Here is a 19,869-nt window from a genome sequence, read left to right on the forward strand (position 1 = left end):
GATGTTTCTCTGTTGTCCTGATCCCATCTCCAAGGTGACCTGGGTTAGGGTTAGGATGTTTCTCTGTTGTCCTGATCCCATCTCCAAGGTGACCTGGGTTAGGGTTAGGGTTAGGATGTTTCTCTGTTGTCCTGATCCCATCTCCAAGGTGACCTGGGTTAGGGTTAGGGTTAGGATGTTTCTCTGTTGTCCTGATCCCATCTCCAAGGTGACCTGGGTTAGGGTTAGGATGTTTCTCTGTTGTCCTGATCCCATCTCCAAGGTGACCTGGGTTAGGGTTAGGGTTAGGATGTTTCTCTGTTGTCCTGATCCCATCTCCAAGGTGACCTGGGTTAGGGTTAGGGTTAGGATGTTTCTCTGTTGTCCTGATCCCATCTCCAAGGTGACCTGGGTTGGGGTTAGGGTTAGGATGTTTCTCTGTTGTCCTGATCCCATCTCCAAGGTGACCTGGGTTAGGGTTAGGGGTTAGGATGTTTCTCTGTTGTCCTGATCCCATCTCCAAGGTGACCTGGGGTTAGGGTTAGGATGTTTCTCTGTTGTCCTGATCCCATCTCCAAGGTGACCTGGGTTAGGGGTTAGGGTTAGGATGTTTCTCTGTTGTCCTGATCCCATCTCCAAGGTGACCTGGGTTAGGGTTAGGGTTAGGATGTTTCTCTGTTGTCCTGATCCCATCTCCAAGGTGACCTGGGTTAGGGTTAGGGTTAGGATGTTTCTCTGTTGTCCTGATCCCATCTCCAAGGTGACCTGGGTTAGGGTTAGGGTTAGATGTTTCTCTGTTGTCCTGATCCCATCTCCAAGGTGACCTGGGTTAGGGTTAGGGTTAGGATGTTTCTCTGTTGTCCTGATCCCATCTCCAAGGTGACCTGGGTTAGGGTTAGGGTTAGGATGTTTCTCTGTTGTCCTGATCCCATCTCCAAGGTGACCTGGGTTAGGGTTAGGGTTAGGATGTTTCTCTGTTGTCCTGATCCCATCTCCAAGGTGACCTGGGTTAGGGTTAGGGTTAGGATGTTTCTCTGTTGTCCTGATCCCATCTCCAAGGTGACCTGGGTTAGGGTTAGGATGTTTCTCTGTTGTCCTGATCCCATCTCCAAGGTGACCTGGGTTAGGGTTAGGGTTAGGATGTTTCTCTGTTGTCCTGATCCCATCTCCAAGGTGACCTGGGTTAGGGTTAGGGTTAGGATGTTTCTCTGTTGTCCTGATCCCATCTCCAAGGTGACCTGGGTTAGAGTTAGGGTTAGGATGTTTCTCTGTTGTCCTGATCCCATCTCCAAGGTGACCTGGGTTAGGTTAGGGTTAGGATGTTTCTCTGTTGTCCTGATCCCATCTCCAAGGTGACCTGGGTTAGGGTTAGGGTTAGGATGTTTCTCTGTTGTCCTGATCCCATCTCCAAGGTGACCTGGGTTAGGGTTAGGGTTAGGATGTTTCTCTGTTGTCCTGATCCCATCTCCAAGGTGACCTGGGTTAGGGTTAGGGTTAGGATGTTTCTCTGTTGTCCTGATCCCATCTCCAAGGTGACCTGGGTTAGGGTTAGGGTTAGGATGTTTCTCTGTTGTCCTGATCCCATCTCCAAGGTGACCTGGGTTAGGGTTAGGGTTAGGATGTTTCTCTGTTGTCCTGATCCCATCTCCAAGGTGACCTGGGTTAGTTAGGGTTAGGATGTTTCTCTGTTGTCCTGATCCCATCTCCAAGGTGACCTGGGTTAGGGTTAGGGTTAGGATGTTTCTCTGTTGTCCTGATCCCATCTCCAAGGTGACCTGGGTTAGGGTTAGGGTTAGGATGTTTCTCTGTTGTCCTGATCCCATCTCCAAGGTGACCTGGGTTAGGGTTAGGGTTAGGATGTTTCTCTGTTGTCCTGATCCCATCTCCAAGGTGACCTGGGTTAGGGTTAGGGTTAGGATGTTTCTCTGTTGTCCTGATCCCATCTCCAAGGTGACCTGGGTTAGGGTTAGGGTTAGGATGTTTCTCTGTTGTCCTGATCCCATCTCCAAGGTGACCTGGGTTAGGGTTAGGGTTAGGATGTTTCTCTGTTGTCCTGATCCCATCTCCAAGGTGACCTGGGTTAGGGTTAGGGTTAGGATGTTTCTCTGTTGTCCTGATCCCATCTCCAAGGTGACCTGGGTTAGGGTTAGGGTTAGGATGTTTCTCTGTTGTCCTGATCCCATCTCCAAGGTGACCTGGGTTAGGGTTAGGATGTTTCTCTGTTGTCCTGATCCCATCTCCAAGGTGACCTGTTGGGTTAGGGTTAGGATGTTTCTCTGTTGTCCTGATCCCATCTCCAAGGTGACCTGGGTTAGGGTTAGGGTTAGGATGTTTCTCTGTTGTCCTGATCCCATCTCCAAGGTGACCTGGGTTAGGGTTAGGGTTAGGATGTTTCTCTGTTGTCCTGATCCCATCTCCAAGGTGACCTGGGTTAGGGTTAGGATGTTTCTCTGTTGTCCTGATCCCATCTCCAAGGTGACCTGGGTTAGGGTTAGGGTTAGGATGTTTCTCTGTTGTCCTGATCCCATCTCCAAGGTGACCTGGGTTAGGGTTAGGGTTAGGATGTTTCTCTGTTGTCCTGATCCCATCTCCAAGGTGACCTGGGTTAGGGTTAGGGTTAGGATGTTTCTCTGTTGTCCTGATCCCATCTCCAAGGTGACCTGGGTTAGGGTTAGGATGTTTCTCTGTTGTCCTGATCCCATCTCCAAGGTGACCTGGGTTAGGGTTAGGGTTAGGATGTTTCTCTGTTGTCCTGATCCCATCTCCAAGGTGACCTGGGTTAGGGTTAGGATGTTTCTCTGTTGTCCTGATCCCATCTCCAAGGTGACCTGGGTTAGGGTTAGGGTTAGGATGTTTCTCTGTTGTCCTGATCCCATCTCCAAGGTGACCTGGGTTAGGGTTAGGATGTTTCTCTGTTGTCCTGATCCCATCTCCAAGGTGACCTGGGTTAGGGTTAGGATGTTTCTCTGTTGTCCTGATCCCATCTCCAAGGTGACCTGGGTTAGGGTTAGGGTTAGGATGTTTCTCTGTTGTCCTGATCCCATCTCCAAGGTGACCTGGGTTAGGGTTAGGGTTAGGATGTTTCTCTGTTGTCCTGATCCCATCTCCAAGGTGACCTGGGTTAGGGTTAGGGTTAGGATGTTTCTCTGTTGTCCTGATCCCATCTCCAAGGTGACCTGGGTTAGGGTTAGGGTTAGGATGTTTCTCTGTTGTCCTGATCCCATCTCCAAGGTGACCTGGGTTAGGGTTAGGATGTTTCTCTGTTGTCCTGATCCCATCTCCAAGGTGACCTGGGTTAGGGTTAGGGTTAGGATGTTTCTCTGTTGTCCTGATCCCATCTCCAAGGTGACCTGGGTTAGGGTTAGGGTTAGGATGTTTCTCTGTTGTCCTGATCCCATCTCCAAGGTGACCTGGGTTAGGGTTAGGGTTAGGATGTTTCTCTGTTGTCCTGATCCCATCTCCAAGGTGACCTGGGTTAGGGTTAGGGTTAGGATGTTTCTCTGTTGTCCTGATCCCATCTCCAAGGTGACCTGGGGTTAGGGTTAGGATGTTTCTCTGTTGTCCTGATCCCATCTCCAAGGTGACCTGGGTTAGGGTTAGGGTTAGGATGTTTCTCTGTTGTCCTGATCCCATCTCCAAGGTGACCTGGGTTAGGGTTAGGTGATGTTTCTCTGTTGTCCTGATCCCATCTCCAAGGTGACCTGGGTTAGGGTTAGGGTTAGGATGTTTCTCTGTTGTCCTGATCCCATCTCCAAGGTGACCTGGGGGTTAGGGTTATGATGTTTCTCTGTTGTCCTGATCCCATCTCCAAGGTGACCTGGTTAGGGTTAGGGTTAGGATGTTTCTCTGTTGTCCTGATCCCATCTCCAAGGTGACCTGGGTTAGGGTTAGGTTAGGATGTTTCTCTGTTGTCCTGATCCCATCTCCAAGGTGACCTGGGTTAGGGTTAGGGTTAGGATGTTTCTCTGTTGTCCTGATCCCATCTCCAAGGTGACCTGGGTTAGGGTTAGGATGTTTCTCTGTTGTCCTGATCCCATCTCCAAGGTGACCTGGGTTAGGGTTAGGGTTAGGATGTTTCTCTGTTGTCCTGATCCCATCTCCAAGGTGACCTGGGTTAGGGTTAGGGTTAGGATGTTTCTCTGTTGTCCTGATCCCATCTCCAAGGTGACCTGGGTTAGGGTTAGGGTTAGGATGTTTCTCTGTTGTCCTGATCCCATCTCCAAGGTGACCTGGGTTAGGGTTAGGATGTTTCTCTGTTGTCCTGATCCCATCTCCAAGGTGACCTGGGTTAGGGTTAGGGTTAGGATGTTTCTCTGTTGTCCTGATCCCATCTCCAAGGTGACCTGGGTTAGGGTTAGGGTTAGGATGTTTCTCTGTTGTCCTGATCCCATCTCCAAGGTGACCTGGGTTAGGGTTAGGATGTTTCTCTGTTGTCCTGATCCCATCTCCAAGGTGACCTGGGTTAGGGTTAGGGTTAGGATGTTTCTCTGTTGTCCTGATCCCATCTCCAAGGTGACCTGGGTTAGAGGTTAGGATGTTTCTCTGTTGTCCTGATCCCATCTCCAAGGTGACCTGGGTTGGTTAGGTTAGGATGTTTCTCTGTTGTCCTGATCCCATCTCCAAGGTGACCTGGGTTAGGGTTAGGGTTAGGATGTTTCTCTGTTGTCCTGATCCCATCTCCAAGGTGACCTGGGTTAGGGTTAGGGTTAGGATGTTTCTCTGTTGTCCTGATCCCATCTCCAAGGTGACCTGGGTTAGGGGTTAGGATGTTTCTCTGTTGTCCTGATCCCATCTCCAAGGTGACCTGGGTTAGGGTTAGGGTTAGGATGTTTCTCTGTTGTCCTGATCCCATCTCCAAGGTGACCTGGGTTAGGGTTAGGATGTTTCTCTGTTGTCCTGATCCCATCTCCAAGGTGACCTGGGTTAGGGTTAGGTTAGGATGTTTCTCTGTTGTCCTGATCCCATCTCCAAGGTGACCTGGGTTAGGGTTAGGGTTATGATGTTTCTCTGTTGTCCTGATCCCATCTCCAAGGTGACCTGGGTTAGGTTAGGGTTAGGATGTTTCTCTGTTGTCCTGATCCCATCTCCAAGGTGACCTGGGTTAGGGTTAGGGTTATGATGTTTCTCTGTTGTCCTGATCCCATCTCCAAGGTGACCTGGGTTAGGGTTAGGGTTAGGATGTTTCTCTGTTGTCCTGATCCCATCTCCAAGGTGACCTGGGGTTAGGGTTAGGATGTTTCTCTGTTGTCCTGATCCCATCTCCAAGGTGACCTGGGTTAGGGTTAGGGTTAGGATGTTTCTCTGTTGTCCTGATCCCATCTCCAAGGTGACCTGGGTTAGGGGTTAGGATGTTTCTCTGTTGTCCTGATCCCATCTCCAAGGTGACCTGTGGGGTTAGGGTTATGATGTTTCTCTGTTGTCCTGATCCCATCTCCAAGGTGACCTGGGAGGGTTAGGGTTAGGATGTTTCTCTGTTGTCCTGATCCCATCTCCAAGGTGACCTGGGTTAGGGTTAGGGTTAGGATGTTTCTCTGTTGTCCTGATCCCATCTCCAAGGTGACCTGGGTTAGGGTTAGGATGTTTCTCTGTTGTCCTGATCCCATCTCCAAGGTGACCTGGGTTAGGGTTAGGGTAGATGTTTCTCTGTTGTCCTGATCCCATCTCCAAGGTGACCTGGGTTAGGGAGGTTAGGATGTTTCTCTGTTGTCCTGATCCCATCTCCAAGGTGACCTGGGTTAGGGTTAGGGTTAGGATGTTTCTCTGTTGTCCTGATCCCATCTCCAAGGTGACCTGGGTTAGGGTTAGGGTGATGTTTCTCTGTTGTCCTGATCCCATCTCCAAGGTGACCTGGGTTAGGGTTAGGGTTAGGATGTTTCTCTGTTGTCCTGATCCCATCTCCAAGGTGACCTGGGTTAGGGTTAGGTTATGATGTTTCTCTGTTGTCCTGATCCCATCTCCAAGGTGACCTGGGTTAGGGTTAGGATGTTTCTCTGTTGTCCTGATCCCATCTCCAAGGTGACCTGGGTTAGGGTTAGGGTTAGGATGTTTCTCTGTTGTCCTGATCCCATCTCCAAGGTGACCTGGGTTAGGGTTAGGATGTTTCTCTGTTGTCCTGATCCCATCTCCAAGGTGACCTGGGTTAGGGTTAGGATGTTTCTCTGTTGTCCTGATCCCATCTCCAAGGTGACCTGGGTTAGGGTTAGGGTTAGGATGTTTCTCTGTTGTCCTGATCCCATCTCCAAGGTGACCTGGGTTAGAGTTAGGGTTAGGATGTTTCTCTGTTGTCCTGATCCCATCTCCAAGGTGACCTGGGTTAGGGTTAGGGTTAGGATGTTTCTCTGTTGTCCTGATCCCATCTCCAAGGTGACCTGGGTTGGGTTAGGTTAGGATGTTTCTCTGTTGTCCTGATCCCATCTCCAAGGTGACCTGGGTTAGGGTTAGGGTTAGGATGTTTCTCTGTTGTCCTGATCCCATCTCCAAGGTGACCTGGGTTAGGGTTAGGATGTTTCTCTGTTGTCCTGATCCCATCTCCAAGGTGACCTGGGTTAGGGTTAGGGTTAGGATGTTTCTCTGTTGTCCTGATCCCATCTCCAAGGTGACCTGGGTTAGGGTTAGGATGTTTCTCTGTTGTCCTGATCCCATCTCCAAGGTGACCTGGGTTAGGGTTAGGGTTATGATGTTTCTCTGTTGTCCTGATCCCATCTCCAAGGTGACCTGGGTTAGGGTTAGGATGTTTCTCTGTTGTCCTGATCCCATCTCCAAGGTGACCTGGGTTAGGGTTAGGGTTAGGATGTTTCTCTGTTGTCCTGATCCCATCTCCAAGGTGACCTGGGGGTTAGGGTTAGGATGTTTCTCTGTTGTCCTGATCCCATCTCCAAGGTGACCTGGGTTAGTTAGGGTTAGGATGTTTCTCTGTTGTCCTGATCCCATCTCCAAGGTGACCTGGGTTAGGGTTAGGGTTAGGATGTTTCTCTGTTGTCCTGATCCCATCTCCAAGGTGACCTGGGTTAGGGTTAGGGTTAGGATGTTTCTCTGTTGTCCTGATCCCATCTCCAAGGTGACCTGGGTTAGGGTTAGGGATGTTTCTCTGTTGTCCTGATCCCATCTCCAAGGTGACCTGGGTTAGGGTTAGGGTTAGGATGTTTCTCTGTTGTCCTGATCCCATCTCCAAGGTGACCTGGGTTAGGGTTAGGGTTAGGATGTTTCTCTGTTGTCCTGATCCCATCTCCAAGGTGACCTGGGTTAGGGTTAGGGTTAGGATGTTTCTCTGTTGTCCTGATCCCATCTCCAAGGTGACCTGGGTTAGGGTTAGGGTTAGGATGTTTCTCTGTTGTCCTGATCCCATCTCCAAGGTGACCTGGGGGTTAGGGTTAGGATGTTTCTCTGTTGTCCTGATCCCATCTCCAAGGTGACCTGGGTTAGGGTTAGGGTTATGATGTTTCTCTGTTGTCCTGATCCCATCTCCAAGGTGACCTGGGGTTAGGGTTAGGATGTTTCTCTGTTGTCCTGATCCCATCTCCAAGGTGACCTGGGTTAGGGTTAGGGTTAGGATGTTTCTCTGTTGTCCTGATCCCATCTCCAAGGTGACCTGGGTTAGGGTTAGGGTTAGGATGTTTCTCTGTTGTCCTGATCCCATCTCCAAGGTGACCTGGGGTTAGGGTTAGGATGTTTCTCTGTTGTCCTGATCCCATCTCCAAGGTGACCTGGGTTAGGGTTAGGGTTAGGATGTTTCTCTGTTGTCCTGATCCCATCTCCAAGGTGACCTGGGTTAGGGAGGGTTAGGATGTTTCTCTGTTGTCCTGATCCCATCTCCAAGGTGACCTGGGTTAGGGTTAGGGGATGTTTCTCTGTTGTCCTGATCCCATCTCCAAGGTGACCTGGGTTAGGGTTAGGGTTAGGATGTTTCTCTGTTGTCCTGATCCCATCTCCAAGGTGACCTGGGGGTTAGGGTTAGGATGTTTCTCTGTTGTCCTGATCCCATCTCCAAGGTGACCTGGGTTAGGGTTAGGGTTAGGATGTTTCTCTGTTGTCCTGATCCCATCTCCAAGGTGACCTGGGTTAGGGTTAGGATGTTTCTCTGTTGTCCTGATCCCATCTCCAAGGTGACCTGGGTTAGGGTTAGGGTTAGGATGTTTCTCTGTTGTCCTGATCCCATCTCCAAGGTGACCTGGGTTAGGGTTAGGGATGTTTCTCTGTTGTCCTGATCCCATCTCCAAGGTGACCTGGGTTAGGGGTTAGGGTTAGGATGTTTCTCTGTTGTCCTGATCCCATCTCCAAGGTGACCTGGGTTAGGGTTAGGGTTAGGATGTTTCTCTGTTGTCCTGATCCCATCTCCAAGGTGACCTGGGTTAGGGGGTTAGGATGTTTCTCTGTTGTCCTGATCCCATCTCCAAGGTGACCTGGGTTAGGGTTAGGGATGTTTCTCTGTTGTCCTGATCCCATCTCCAAGGTGACCTGGGTTAGGGTTAGGGTTAGGATGTTTCTCTGTTGTCCTGATCCCATCTCCAAGGTGACCTGGGTTAGGGTTAGGGTTAGGATGTTTCTCTGTTGTCCTGATCCCATCTCCAAGGTGACCTGGGTTAGGGTTAGGGTTATGATGTTTCTCTGTTGTCCTGATCCCATCTCCAAGGTGACCTGGGTTAGGGTTAGGAGGATGTTTCTCTGTTGTCCTGATCCCATCTCCAAGGTGACCTGGGTTAGGGTTAGGGTTAGGATGTTTCTCTGTTGTCCTGATCCCATCTCCAAGGTGACCTGGGTTAGGGTTAGGGTTAGGATGTTTCTCTGTTGTCCTGATCCCATCTCCAAGGTGACCTAGGGTTAGGGTTATGATGTTTCTCTGTTGTCCTGATCCCATCTCCAAGGTGACCTGGGTTAGGGTTAGGGAGGATGTTTCTCTGTTGTCCTGATCCCATCTCCAAGGTGACCTGGGTTAGGGTTAGGGTTAGGATGTTTCTCTGTTGTCCTGATCCCATCTCCAAGGTGACCTGGGTTAGGGTTAGGGTTAGGATGTTTCTCTGTTGTCCTGATCCCATCTCCAAGGTGACCTGGGTTAGGGTTAGGGTTATGATGTTTCTCTGTTGTCCTGATCCCATCTCCAAGGTGACCTGGGTTAGGGTTAGGATGTTTCTCTGTTGTCCTGATCCCATCTCCAAGGTGACCTGGGTTAGGGTTAGGGTTATGATGTTTCTCTGTTGTCCTGATCCCATCTCCAAGGTGACCTGGGTTAGGGTTAGGGTTAGGATGTTTCTCTGTTGTCCTGATCCCATCTCCAAGGTGACCTGGGTTAGGGTTAGGGTTAGGATGTTTCTCTGTTGTCCTGATCCCATCTCCAAGGTGACCTGGGTTAGGGTTAGGGTTAGGATGTTTCTCTGTTGTCCTGATCCCATCTCCAAGGTGACCTGGGTTAGGGTTAGGGTTAGGATGTTTCTCTGTTGTCCTGATCCCATCTCCAAGGTGACCTGGGTTAGGGTTAGGTTAGGATGTTTCTCTGTTGTCCTGATCCCATCTCCAAGGTGACCTGGGTTAGGTTAGGGTTATGATGTTTCTCTGTTGTCCTGATCCCATCTCCAAGGTGACCTGGGTTAGGGTTAGGGTTATGATGTTTCTCTGTTGTCCTGATCCCATCTCCAAGGTGACCTGGGTTAGGGTTAGGGTTAGGATGTTTCTCTGTTGTCCTGATCCCATCTCCAAGGTGACCTGGGTTAGGGTTAGGGTTAGGATGTTTCTCTGTTGTCCTGATCCCATCTCCAAGGTGACCTGGGTTAGGGTTAGGGTTAGGATGTTTCTCTGTTGTCCTGATCCCATCTCCAAGGTGACCTGGGTTAGGGTTAGGGTTAGGATGTTTCTCTGTTGTCCTGATCCCATCTCCAAGGTGACCTGGGTTAGGGTTAGGGTTAGGATGTTTCTCTGTTGTCCTGATCCCATCTCCAAGGTGACCTGGGTTAGGGGTTAGGGTTAGGATGTTTCTCTGTTGTCCTGATCCCATCTCCAAGGTGACCTGGGTTAGGGTTAGGGTTAGGATGTTTCTCTGTTGTCCTGATCCCATCTCCAAGGTGACCTGGGTTAGGGTTAGGATGTTTCTCTGTTGTCCTGATCCCATCTCCAAGGTGACCTGGGTTAGGGTTAGGGTTAGGATGTTTCTCTGTTGTCCTGATCCCATCTCCAAGGTGACCTGGGTTAGGGTTAGGATGTTTCTCTGTTGTCCTGATCCCATCTCCAAGGTGACCTGGGTTAGGGTTAGGGTTATGATGTTTCTCTGTTGTCCTGATCCCATCTCCAAGGTGACCTGGAGGGTTAGGGTTAGGATGTTTCTCTGTTGTCCTGATCCCATCTCCAAGGTGACCTGGGTTAGGGTTAGGGTTAGGATGTTTCTCTGTTGTCCTGATCCCATCTCCAAGGTGACCTGGGTTAGGGTTAGGATGTTTCTCTGTTGTCCTGATCCCATCTCCAAGGTGACCTGGGTTAGGGTTAGGGTTAGGATGTTTCTCTGTTGTCCTGATCCCATCTCCAAGGTGACCTGGGTTAGGGTTAGGGTTAGGATGTTTCTCTGTTGTCCTGATCCCATCTCCAAGGTGACCTGGGTTAGGAGGTTAGGATGTTTCTCTGTTGTCCTGATCCCATCTCCAAGGTGACCTGGGTTAGGGTTAGGGTATGATGTTTCTCTGTTGTCCTGATCCCATCTCCAAGGTGACCTGGGTTAGGGTTAGGGTTATGATGTTTCTCTGTTGTCCTGATCCCATCTCCAAGGTGACCTGGGTTAGGGTTAGGGTGATGTTTCTCTGTTGTCCTGATCCCATCTCCAAGGTGACCTGGGTTAGGGTTAGGGTTAGGATGTTTCTCTGTTGTCCTGATCCCATCTCCAAGGTGACCTGGGAGGGTTAGGGTTAGGATGTTTCTCTGTTGTCCTGATCCCATCTCCAAGGTGACCTGGGTTAGGGTTAGGGTTAGGATGTTTCTCTGTTGTCCTGATCCCATCTCCAAGGTGACCTGGGTTAGGGTTAGGATGTTTCTCTGTTGTCCTGATCCCATCTCCAAGGTGACCTGGTTGGGTTAGGGTTAGGATGTTTCTCTGTTGTCCTGATCCCATCTCCAAGGTGACCTGGGTTAGGGTTAGGGTTAGGATGTTTCTCTGTTGTCCTGATCCCATCTCCAAGGTGACCTGGGTTAGGGTTAGGGTTAGGATGTTTCTCTGTTGTCCTGATCCCATCTCCAAGGTGACCTGGGTTGGGTTAGGGTTAGGATGTTTCTCTGTTGTCCTGATCCCATCTCCAAGGTGACCTGGGTTAGGGGTTAGGGTTATGATGTTTCTCTGTTGTCCTGATCCCATCTCCAAGGTGACCTGGGTTAGGGTTAGGATGTTTCTCTGTTGTCCTGATCCCATCTCCAAGGTGACCTGGGTTAGGGTTAGGGTTATGATGTTTCTCTGTTGTCCTGATCCCATCTCCAAGGTGACCTGGGTTAGGGTTAGGGTTAGGATGTTTCTCTGTTGTCCTGATCCCATCTCCAAGGTGACCTGGGTTAGGGTTAGGGTTAGGATGTTTCTCTGTTGTCCTGATCCCATCTCCAAGGTGACCTGGGTTAGGGTTAGGGTTAGGATGTTTCTCTGTTGTCCTGATCCCATCTCCAAGGTGACCTGGGTTAGGGTTAGGGTTAGGATGTTTCTCTGTTGTCCTGATCCCATCTCCAAGGTGACCTGGGTTAGGGTTAGGATGTTTCTCTGTTGTCCTGATCCCATCTCCAAGGTGACCTGGGTTAGGGTTAGGGTGATGCTCTGTTGTCCTGATCCCATCTCCAAGGTGACCTGGGTTAGGGTTAGGGTTAGGATGTTTCTCTGTTGTCCTGATCCCATCTCCAAGGTGACCTGGGTTAGGGTTAGGGTTGGATGTTTCTCTGTTGTCCTGATCCCATCTCCAAGGTGACCTGGGTTAGGGTTAGGGTTATGATGTTTCTCTGTTGTCCTGATCCCATCTCCAAGGTGACCTGGGTTAGGGTTAGGGTTATGATGTTTCTCTGTTGTCCTGATCCCATCTCCAAGGTGACCTGGGTTAGGGTTAGGGTTAGGATGTTTCTCTGTTGTCCTGATCCCATCTCCAAGGTGACCTGGGGTTAGGGTTAGGATGTTTCTCTGTTGTCCTGATCCCATCTCCAAGGTGACCTGGGTTAGGGTTAGGTGATGTTTCTCTGTTGTCCTGATCCCATCTCCAAGGTGACCTGGGTTAGGGTTAGGGTTAGATGTTTCTCTGTTGTCCTGATCCCATCTCCAAGGTGACCTGGGTTAGGGTTAGGATGTTTCTCTGTTGTCCTGATCCCATCTCCAAGGTGACCTGGGTTAGGGTTAGGGTTAGGATGTTTCTCTGTTGTCCTGATCCCATCTCCAAGGTGACCTGGGTTAGGGTTAGGGTTAGGATGTTTCTCTGTTGTCCTGATCCCATCTCCAAGGTGACCTGGGTTAGGGTTAGGGTTATGATGTTTCTCTGTTGTCCTGATCCCATCTCCAAGGTGACCTGGGTTAGGGGTTAGGGTTATGATGTTTCTCTGTTGTCCTGATCCCATCTCCAAGGTGACCTGGGTTAGGGTTAGGATGTTTCTCTGTTGTCCTGATCCCATCTCCAAGGTGACCTGGGTTAGGGTTAGGGTGATGTTTCTCTGTTGTCCTGATCCCATCTCCAAGGTGACCTGGGTTAGGGTTAGGGTTAGGATGTTTCTCTGTTGTCCTGATCCCATCTCCAAGGTGACCTGGGTTAGGGTTAGGATGTTTCTCTGTTGTCCTGATCCCATCTCCAAGGTGACCTGGGTTAGGGTTAGGGTTAGGATGTTTCTCTGTTGTCCTGATCCCATCTCCAAGGTGACCTGGGTGGGTTAGGGTTAGGATGTTTCTCTGTTGTCCTGATCCCATCTCCAAGGTGACCTGGGTTAGGGGTTAGGATGTTTCTCTGTTGTCCTGATCCCATCTCCAAGGTGACCTGGGTTAGGGTTAGGGTTAGGATGTTTCTCTGTTGTCCTGATCCCATCTCCAAGGTGACCTGGGTTAGGGTTAGGGTTATGATGTTTCTCTGTTGTCCTGATCCCATCTCCAAGGTGACCTGGGTTAGAGGGTTAGGATGTTTCTCTGTTGTCCTGATCCCATCTCCAAGGTGACCTGGGTTAGGGTTAGGGTTAGGATGTTTCTCTGTTGTCCTGATCCCATCTCCAAGGTGACCTGGGTTAGGGTTAGGGTTAGGATGTTTCTCTGTTGTCCTGATCCCATCTCCAAGGTGACCTGGGTTAGGGTTAGGGTTAGGATGTTTCTCTGTTGTCCTGATCCCATCTCCAAGGTGACCTGGGTTAGGGTTAGGGTTATGATGTTTCTCTGTTGTCCTGATCCCATCTCCAAGGTGACCTGGGTTAGGGTTAGGGTTAGGATGTTTCTCTGTTGTCCTGATCCCATCTCCAAGGTGACCTGGTGGTTAGGGTTAGGATGTTTCTCTGTTGTCCTGATCCCATCTCCAAGGTGACCTGGGTTAGGGTTAGGGTTAGGATGTTTCTCTGTTGTCCTGATCCCATCTCCAAGGTGACCTGGGTTAGGGGTTAGGATGTTTCTCTGTTGTCCTGATCCCATCTCCAAGGTGACCTGGGTTAGGGTTAGGGTTAGGATGTTTCTCTGTTGTCCTGATCCCATCTCCAAGGTGACCTGGGTTAGGGTTAGGATGTTTCTCTGTTGTCCTGATCCCATCTCCAAGGTGACCTGAGTTAGGGTTAGGGTTAGGATGTTTCTCTGTTGTCCTGATCCCATCTCCAAGGTGACCTGGGTTAGGGTTAGGGTTATGATGTTTCTCTGTTGTCCTGATCCCATCTCCAAGGTGACCTGGGTTAGGGTTAGGATGTTTCTCTGTTGTCCTGATCCCATCTCCAAGGTGACCTGGGTTAGGGTTAGGGTTATGATGTTTCTCTGTTGTCCTGATCCCATCTCCAAGGTGACCTGGGTTAGGGTTAGGGTTATGATGTTTCTCTGTTGTCCTGATCCCATCTCCAAGGTGACCTGGGTTAGGGTTAGGATGTTTCTCTGTTGTCCTGATCCCATCTCCAAGGTGACCTGGGTTAGGGTTAGGGTTAGGATGTTTCTCTGTTGTCCTGATCCCATCTCCAAGGTGACCTGGGTTAGGGTTAGGGTTAGGATGTTTCTCTGTTGTCCTGATCCCATCTCCAAGGTGACCTGGGTTAGGGTTAGGGTTAGGATGTTTCTCTGTTGTCCTGATCCCATCTCCAAGGTGACCTGGGTTAGGGTTAGGGTTATGATGTTTCTCTGTTGTCCTGATCCCATCTCCAAGGTGACCTGGGTTAGGGTTAGGGTTATGATGTTTCTCTGTTGTCCTGATCCCATCTCCAAGGTGACCTGAGTTAGGGTTAGGGTTATGATGTTTCTCTGTTGTCCTGATCCCATCTCCAAGGTGACCTGGGTTAGGGTTAGGGTTAGGATGTTTCTCTGTTGTCCTGATCCCATCTCCCAAGGTGACCTGGGTTAGGGTTAGGGTTATGATGTTTCTCTGTTGTCCTGATCCCATCTCCAAGGTGACCTGGGTTAGGGTTAGGGTTAGGATGTTTCTCTGTTGTCCTGATCCCATCTCCAAGGTGACCTGGGTTAGGGTTAGGGTTATGATGTTTCTCTGTTGTCCTGATCCCATCTCCAAGGTGACCTGGGTTAGGGTTAGGGTTAGGATGTTTCTCTGTTGTCCTGATCCCATCTCCAAGGTGACCTGGGTTAGGGTTAGGGTTATGATGTTTCTCTGTTGTCCTGATCCCATCTCCAAGGTGACCTGGGTTAGGGTTAGGGTTAGGATGTTTCTCTGTTGTCCTGATCCCATCTCCAAGGTGACCTGGGTTAGGGTTAGGGTTATGATGTTTCTCTGTTGTCCTGATCCCATCTCCAAGGTGACCTGGGTTAGGGTTAGTGATGTTTCTCTGTTGTCCTGATCCCATCTCCAAGGTGACCTGGGTTAGGGTTAGGGAGATGTTTCTCTGTTGTCCTGATCCCATCTCCAAGGTGACCTGGGTTAGGGTTAGGATGTTTCTCTGTTGTCCTGATCCCATCTCCAAGGTGACCTGGGTTAGGGGTTATGATGTTTCTCTGTTGTCCTGATCCCATCTCCAAGGTGACCTGGGTTAGGGTTAGGGTTAGGATGTTTCTCTGTTGTCCTGATCCCATCTCCAAGGTGACCTGGGTTAGGTTAGGGTTAGGATGTTTCTCTGTTGTCCTGATCCCATCTCCAAGGTGACCTGGGGTTAGGGTTAGGGTTATGATGTTTCTCTGTTGTCCTGATCCCATCTCCAAGGTGACCTGGGTTAGGGGTTAGGGGTTAGGATGTTTCTCTGTTGTCCTGATCCCATCTCCAAGGTGACCTGGGTTAGGGTTAGGGTTAGGATGTTTCTCTGTTGTCCTGATCCCATCTCCAAGGTGACCTGGGTTAGGGTTAGGGTTAGGATGTTTCTCTGTTGTCCTGATCCCATCTCCAAGGTGACCTGGGTTAGGGTTAGGGTTATGATGTTTCTCTGTTGTCCTGATCCCATCTCCAAGGTGACCTGGGTTAGGGGTTAGGATGTTTCTCTGTTGTCCTGATCCCATCTCCAAGGTGACCTGGGTTAGGGTTAGGGTTAGATGTTTCTCTGTTGTCCTGATCCCATCTCCAAGGTGACCTGGGTTAGGGTTATGATGTTTCTCTGTTGTCCTGATCCCATCTCCAAGGTGACCTGGGTTAGGGTTATGATGTTTCTCTGTTGTCCTGATCCCATCTCCAAGGTGACCTGGGTTAGGGTTAGGGTTATGATGTTTCTCTGTTGTCCTGATCCCATCTCCAAGGTGACCTGGGTTAGGGTTAGGGTTATGATGTTTCTCTGTTGTCCTGATCCCATCTCCAAGGTGACCTGAGTTAGGGTTAGGGTTATGATGTTTCTCTGTTGTCCTGATCCCATCTCCAAGGTGACCTGGGTTAGAGGTTAGGATGTTTCTCTGTTGTCCTGATCCCATCTCCAAGGTGACCTGGGTTAGGGTTAGGGTTATGATGTTTCTCTGTTGTCCTGATCCCATCTCCAAGGTGACCTGGGTTAGGGTTAGGTTATGATGTTTCTCTGTTGTCCTGATCCCATCTCCAAGGTGACCTGGGTTAGGGTTAGGGGATGTTTCTCTGTTGTCCTGATCCCATCTCCAAGGTGACCTGAGTTAGGGTTAGGGTTATGATGTTTCTCTGTTGTCCTGATCCCATCTCCAAGGTGACCTGGGTTAGGGTTAGGGTTAGGATGTTTCTCTGTTGTCCTGATCCCATCTCCAAGGTGACCTGGGTTAGGGTTAGGGTTATGATGTTTCTCTGTTGTCCTGATCCCATCTCCAAGGTGACCTGGGTTAGGGTTAGGGTTATGATGTTTCTCTGTTGTCCTGATCCCATCTCCAAGGTGACCTGGGTTAGGGTTAGGGTTATGATGTTTCTCTGTTGTCCTGATCCCATCTCCAAGGTGACCTGGGTTAGGGTTATGATGTTTCTCTGTTGTCCTGATCCCATCTCCAAGGTGACCTGGGTTAGGGTTAGGGTTAGGATGTTTCTCTGTTGTCCTGATCCCATCTCCAAGGTGACCTGGGTTAGGGTTAGGGTTAGGATGTTTCTCTGTTGTCCTGATCCCATCTCCAAGGTGACCTGAGAGTTAGGGTTAGGATGTTTCTCTGTTGTCCTGATCCCATCTCCAAGGTGACCTGGGTTAGGGTTAGGGTTATGATGTTTCTCTGTTGTCCTGATCCCATCTCCAAGGTGACCTAGGGTTAGGGTTAGGATGTTTCTCTGTTGTCCTGATCCCATCTCCAAGGTGACCTGGGTTAGGGTTAGGGTTAGGATGTTTCTCTGTTGTCCTGATCCCATCTCCAAGGTGACCTGGGTTAGGGTTAGGGTTAGGATGTTTCTCTGTTGTCCTGATCCCATCTCCAAGGTGACCTGGGTTAGGGTTAGGATGTTTCTCTGTTGTCCTGATCCCATCTCCAAGGTGACCTGGGTTAGGGTTAGGGTAAGATGTTTCTCTGTTGTCCTGATCCCATCTCCAAGGTGACCTGGGTTAGGGTTAGGGTTAGGATGTTTCTCTGTTGTCCTGATCCCATCTCCAAGGTGACCTGGGTTAGGGTTAGGGTTATGATGTTTCTCTGTTGTCCTGATCCCATCTCCAAGGTGACCTGGGTTAGGGGTTAGGGTTATGATGTTTCTCTGTTGTCCTGATCCCATCTCCAAGGTGACCTGGGTTAGGGTTAGGGTTAGGATGTTTCTCTGTTGTCCTGATCCCATCTCCAAGGTGACCTGGGTTAGGGTTATGATGTTTCTCTGTTGTCCTGATCCCATCTCCAAGGTGACCTGGGTTAGGGTTAGGGTTATGATGTTTCTCTGTTGTCCTGATCCCATCTCCAAGGTGACCTGGGTTAGGGTTAGGGTTATGATGTTTCTCTGTTGTCCTGATCCCATCTCCAAGGTGACCTGGGTTAGGGTTAGGGTTAGGATGTTTCTCTGTTGTCCTGATCCCATCTCCAAGGTGACCTGGGTTGGGTTAGGGTTAGGATGTTTCTCTGTTGTCCTGATCCCATCTCCAAGGTGACCTGGGTTAGGGTTAGGGTTATGATGTTTCTCTGTTGTCCTGATCCCATCTCCAAGGTGACCTGGGTTAGGGTTAGGATGTTTCTCTGTTGTCCTGATCCCATCTCCAAGGTGACCTGGGTTAGGGTTAGGGTTATGATGTTTCTCTGTTGTCCTGATCCCATCTCCAAGGTGACCTGTAGGGTTAGGGTTAGGATGTTTCTCTGTTGTCCTGATCCCATCTCCAAGGTGGCCTGGGTTAGGGTTAGGGTTAGGATGTTTCTCTGTTGTCCTGATCCCATCTCCAAGGTGACCTGAGTTAGGGTTAGGGTTATGATGTTTCTCTGTTGTCCTGATCCCATCTCCAAGGTGACCTGAGTTAGGGTTAAGGTTATGATGTTTCTCTGTTGTCCTGATCCCATCTCCAAGGTGACCTGGGTTAGGGTTAGGGTGATGTTTCTCTGTTGTCCTGATCCCATCTCCAAGGTGACCTGGGTTAGGGTAATGATGTTTCTCTGTTGTCCTGATCCCATCTCCAAGGTGACCTGGGTTAGGGTTAGGGTTAGGATGTTTCTCTGTTGTCCTGATCCCATCTCCAAGGTGACCTGGGTTAGGGTTAGGGTTATGATGTTTCTCTGTTGTCCTGATCCCATCTCCAAGGTGACCTGGGTTAGGGTTAGGGTTATGATGTTTCTCTGTTGTCCTGATCCCATCTCCAAGGTGACCTGGGTTAGGGTTAGGGTTATGATGTTTCTCTGTTGTCCTGATCCCATCTCCAAGGTGACCTGGGTTAGGGTTAGGGTTATGATGTTTCTCTGTTGTCCTGATCCCATCTCCAAGGTGACCTGGGTTAGGGTTAGGGTTAGATGTTTCTCTGTTGTCCTGATCCCATCTCCAAGGTGACCTGGGTTAGGGTTAGGGTTATGATGTTTCTCTGTTGTCCTGATCCCATCTCCAAGGTGACCTGGGTTAGGGTTAGGATGTTTCTCTGTTGTCCTGATCCCATCTCCAAGGTGACCTGGGTTAGGGGTTAGGGTAATGATGTTTCTCTGTTGTCCTGATCCCATCTCCAAGGTGACCTGAGAGGGTTAGGTTATGATGTTTCTCTGTTGTCCTGATCCCATCTCCAAGGTGACCTGGGTTAGGGGTTAGGATGTTTCTCTGTTGTCCTGATCCCATCTCCAAGGTGACCTGGGTTAGGGTTAGGGTAATGATGTTTCTCTGTTGTCCTGATCCCATCTCCAAGGTGACCTGGGTTAGGGTTAGGGTAATGATGTTTCTCTGTTGTCCTGATCCCATCTCCAAGGTGACCTGGGGGTTAGGGTTAGGATGTTTCTCTGTTGTCCTGATCCCATCTCCAAGGTGACCTGGGGGGTTAGGGTTAGGATGTGTCTCTGTTGTCCTGATCCCATCTCCAAGGTGACCTGGGTTAGGGGTTAGGGTTATGATGTTTCTCTGTTGTCCTGATCCCATCTCCAAGGTGACCTGGGTTAGGGTTAGTTGATGTTTCTCTGTTGTCCTGATCCCATCTCCAAGGTGACCTGGGTTAGGGTTAGGGTTATGATGTTTCTCTGTTGTCCTGATCCCATCTCCAAGGTGACCTGGGTTAGGGTTAGGATGTTTCTCTGTTGTCCTGATCCCATCTCCAAGGTGACCTGGGTTAGGGTTAGGGTAATGATGTTTCTCTGTTGTCCTGATCCCATCTCCAAGGTGACCTGGGTTAGGGTTAGGGTTAGGATGTTTCTCTGTTGTCCTGATCCCATCTCCAAGGTGACCTGGGTTAGGGTTAGGGTTAGGATGTTTCTCTGTTGTCCTGATCCCATCTCCAAGGTGACCTGGGTTAGGGTTATGATGTTTCTCTGTTGTCCTGATCCCATCTCCAAGGTGACCTGGGTTAGGGTTAGGATGTTTCTCTGTTGTCCTGATCCCATCTCCAAGGTGACCTGGGTTAGGGTTAGGGTTATGATGTTTCTCTGTTGTCCTGATCCCATTTCCAAGGTGACCTGGGTTAGGGTTAGGGTTATGATGTTTCTCTGTTGTCCTGATCCCATCTCCAAGGTGACCTGGGTTAGGGTTAGGGTTATGATGTTTCTCTGTTGTCCTGATCCCATCTCCAAGGTGACCTGGGTTAGGGTTAGGGTAATGATGTTTCTCTGTTGTCCTGATCCCATCTCCAAGGTGACCTGGGTTAGGGTTAGGATGTTTCTCTGTTGTCCTGATCCCATCTCCAAGGTGACCTGGGTTAGGGTTAGGGTTATGATGTTTCTCTGTTGTCCTGATCCCATCTCCAAGGTGACCTGGGTTAGGGTTAGGA

The 19,869-nt window shown here is 49.7% G+C and overlaps 1 protein-coding gene across 1 annotated transcript in view; it reads left to right on the forward strand.

Annotated features, from left to right (window-relative positions):
• Positions 1-19,869, forward strand: part of LOC121543342 (coiled-coil domain-containing protein 146) — a gene marked incomplete at its 5' end in the record, with an annotated part of 65,479 nt that overhangs the window by 16,900 nt on the left and 28,710 nt on the right. The gene's annotated exons all lie outside the window — the stretch shown is intronic.

The sequence above is a fragment of the Coregonus clupeaformis genome, unplaced genomic scaffold (genome assembly GCF_020615455.1).
Source record: "Coregonus clupeaformis isolate EN_2021a unplaced genomic scaffold, ASM2061545v1 scaf2473, whole genome shotgun sequence".
Classification (NCBI taxonomy): domain Eukaryota; kingdom Metazoa; phylum Chordata; class Actinopteri; order Salmoniformes; family Salmonidae; genus Coregonus; species Coregonus clupeaformis.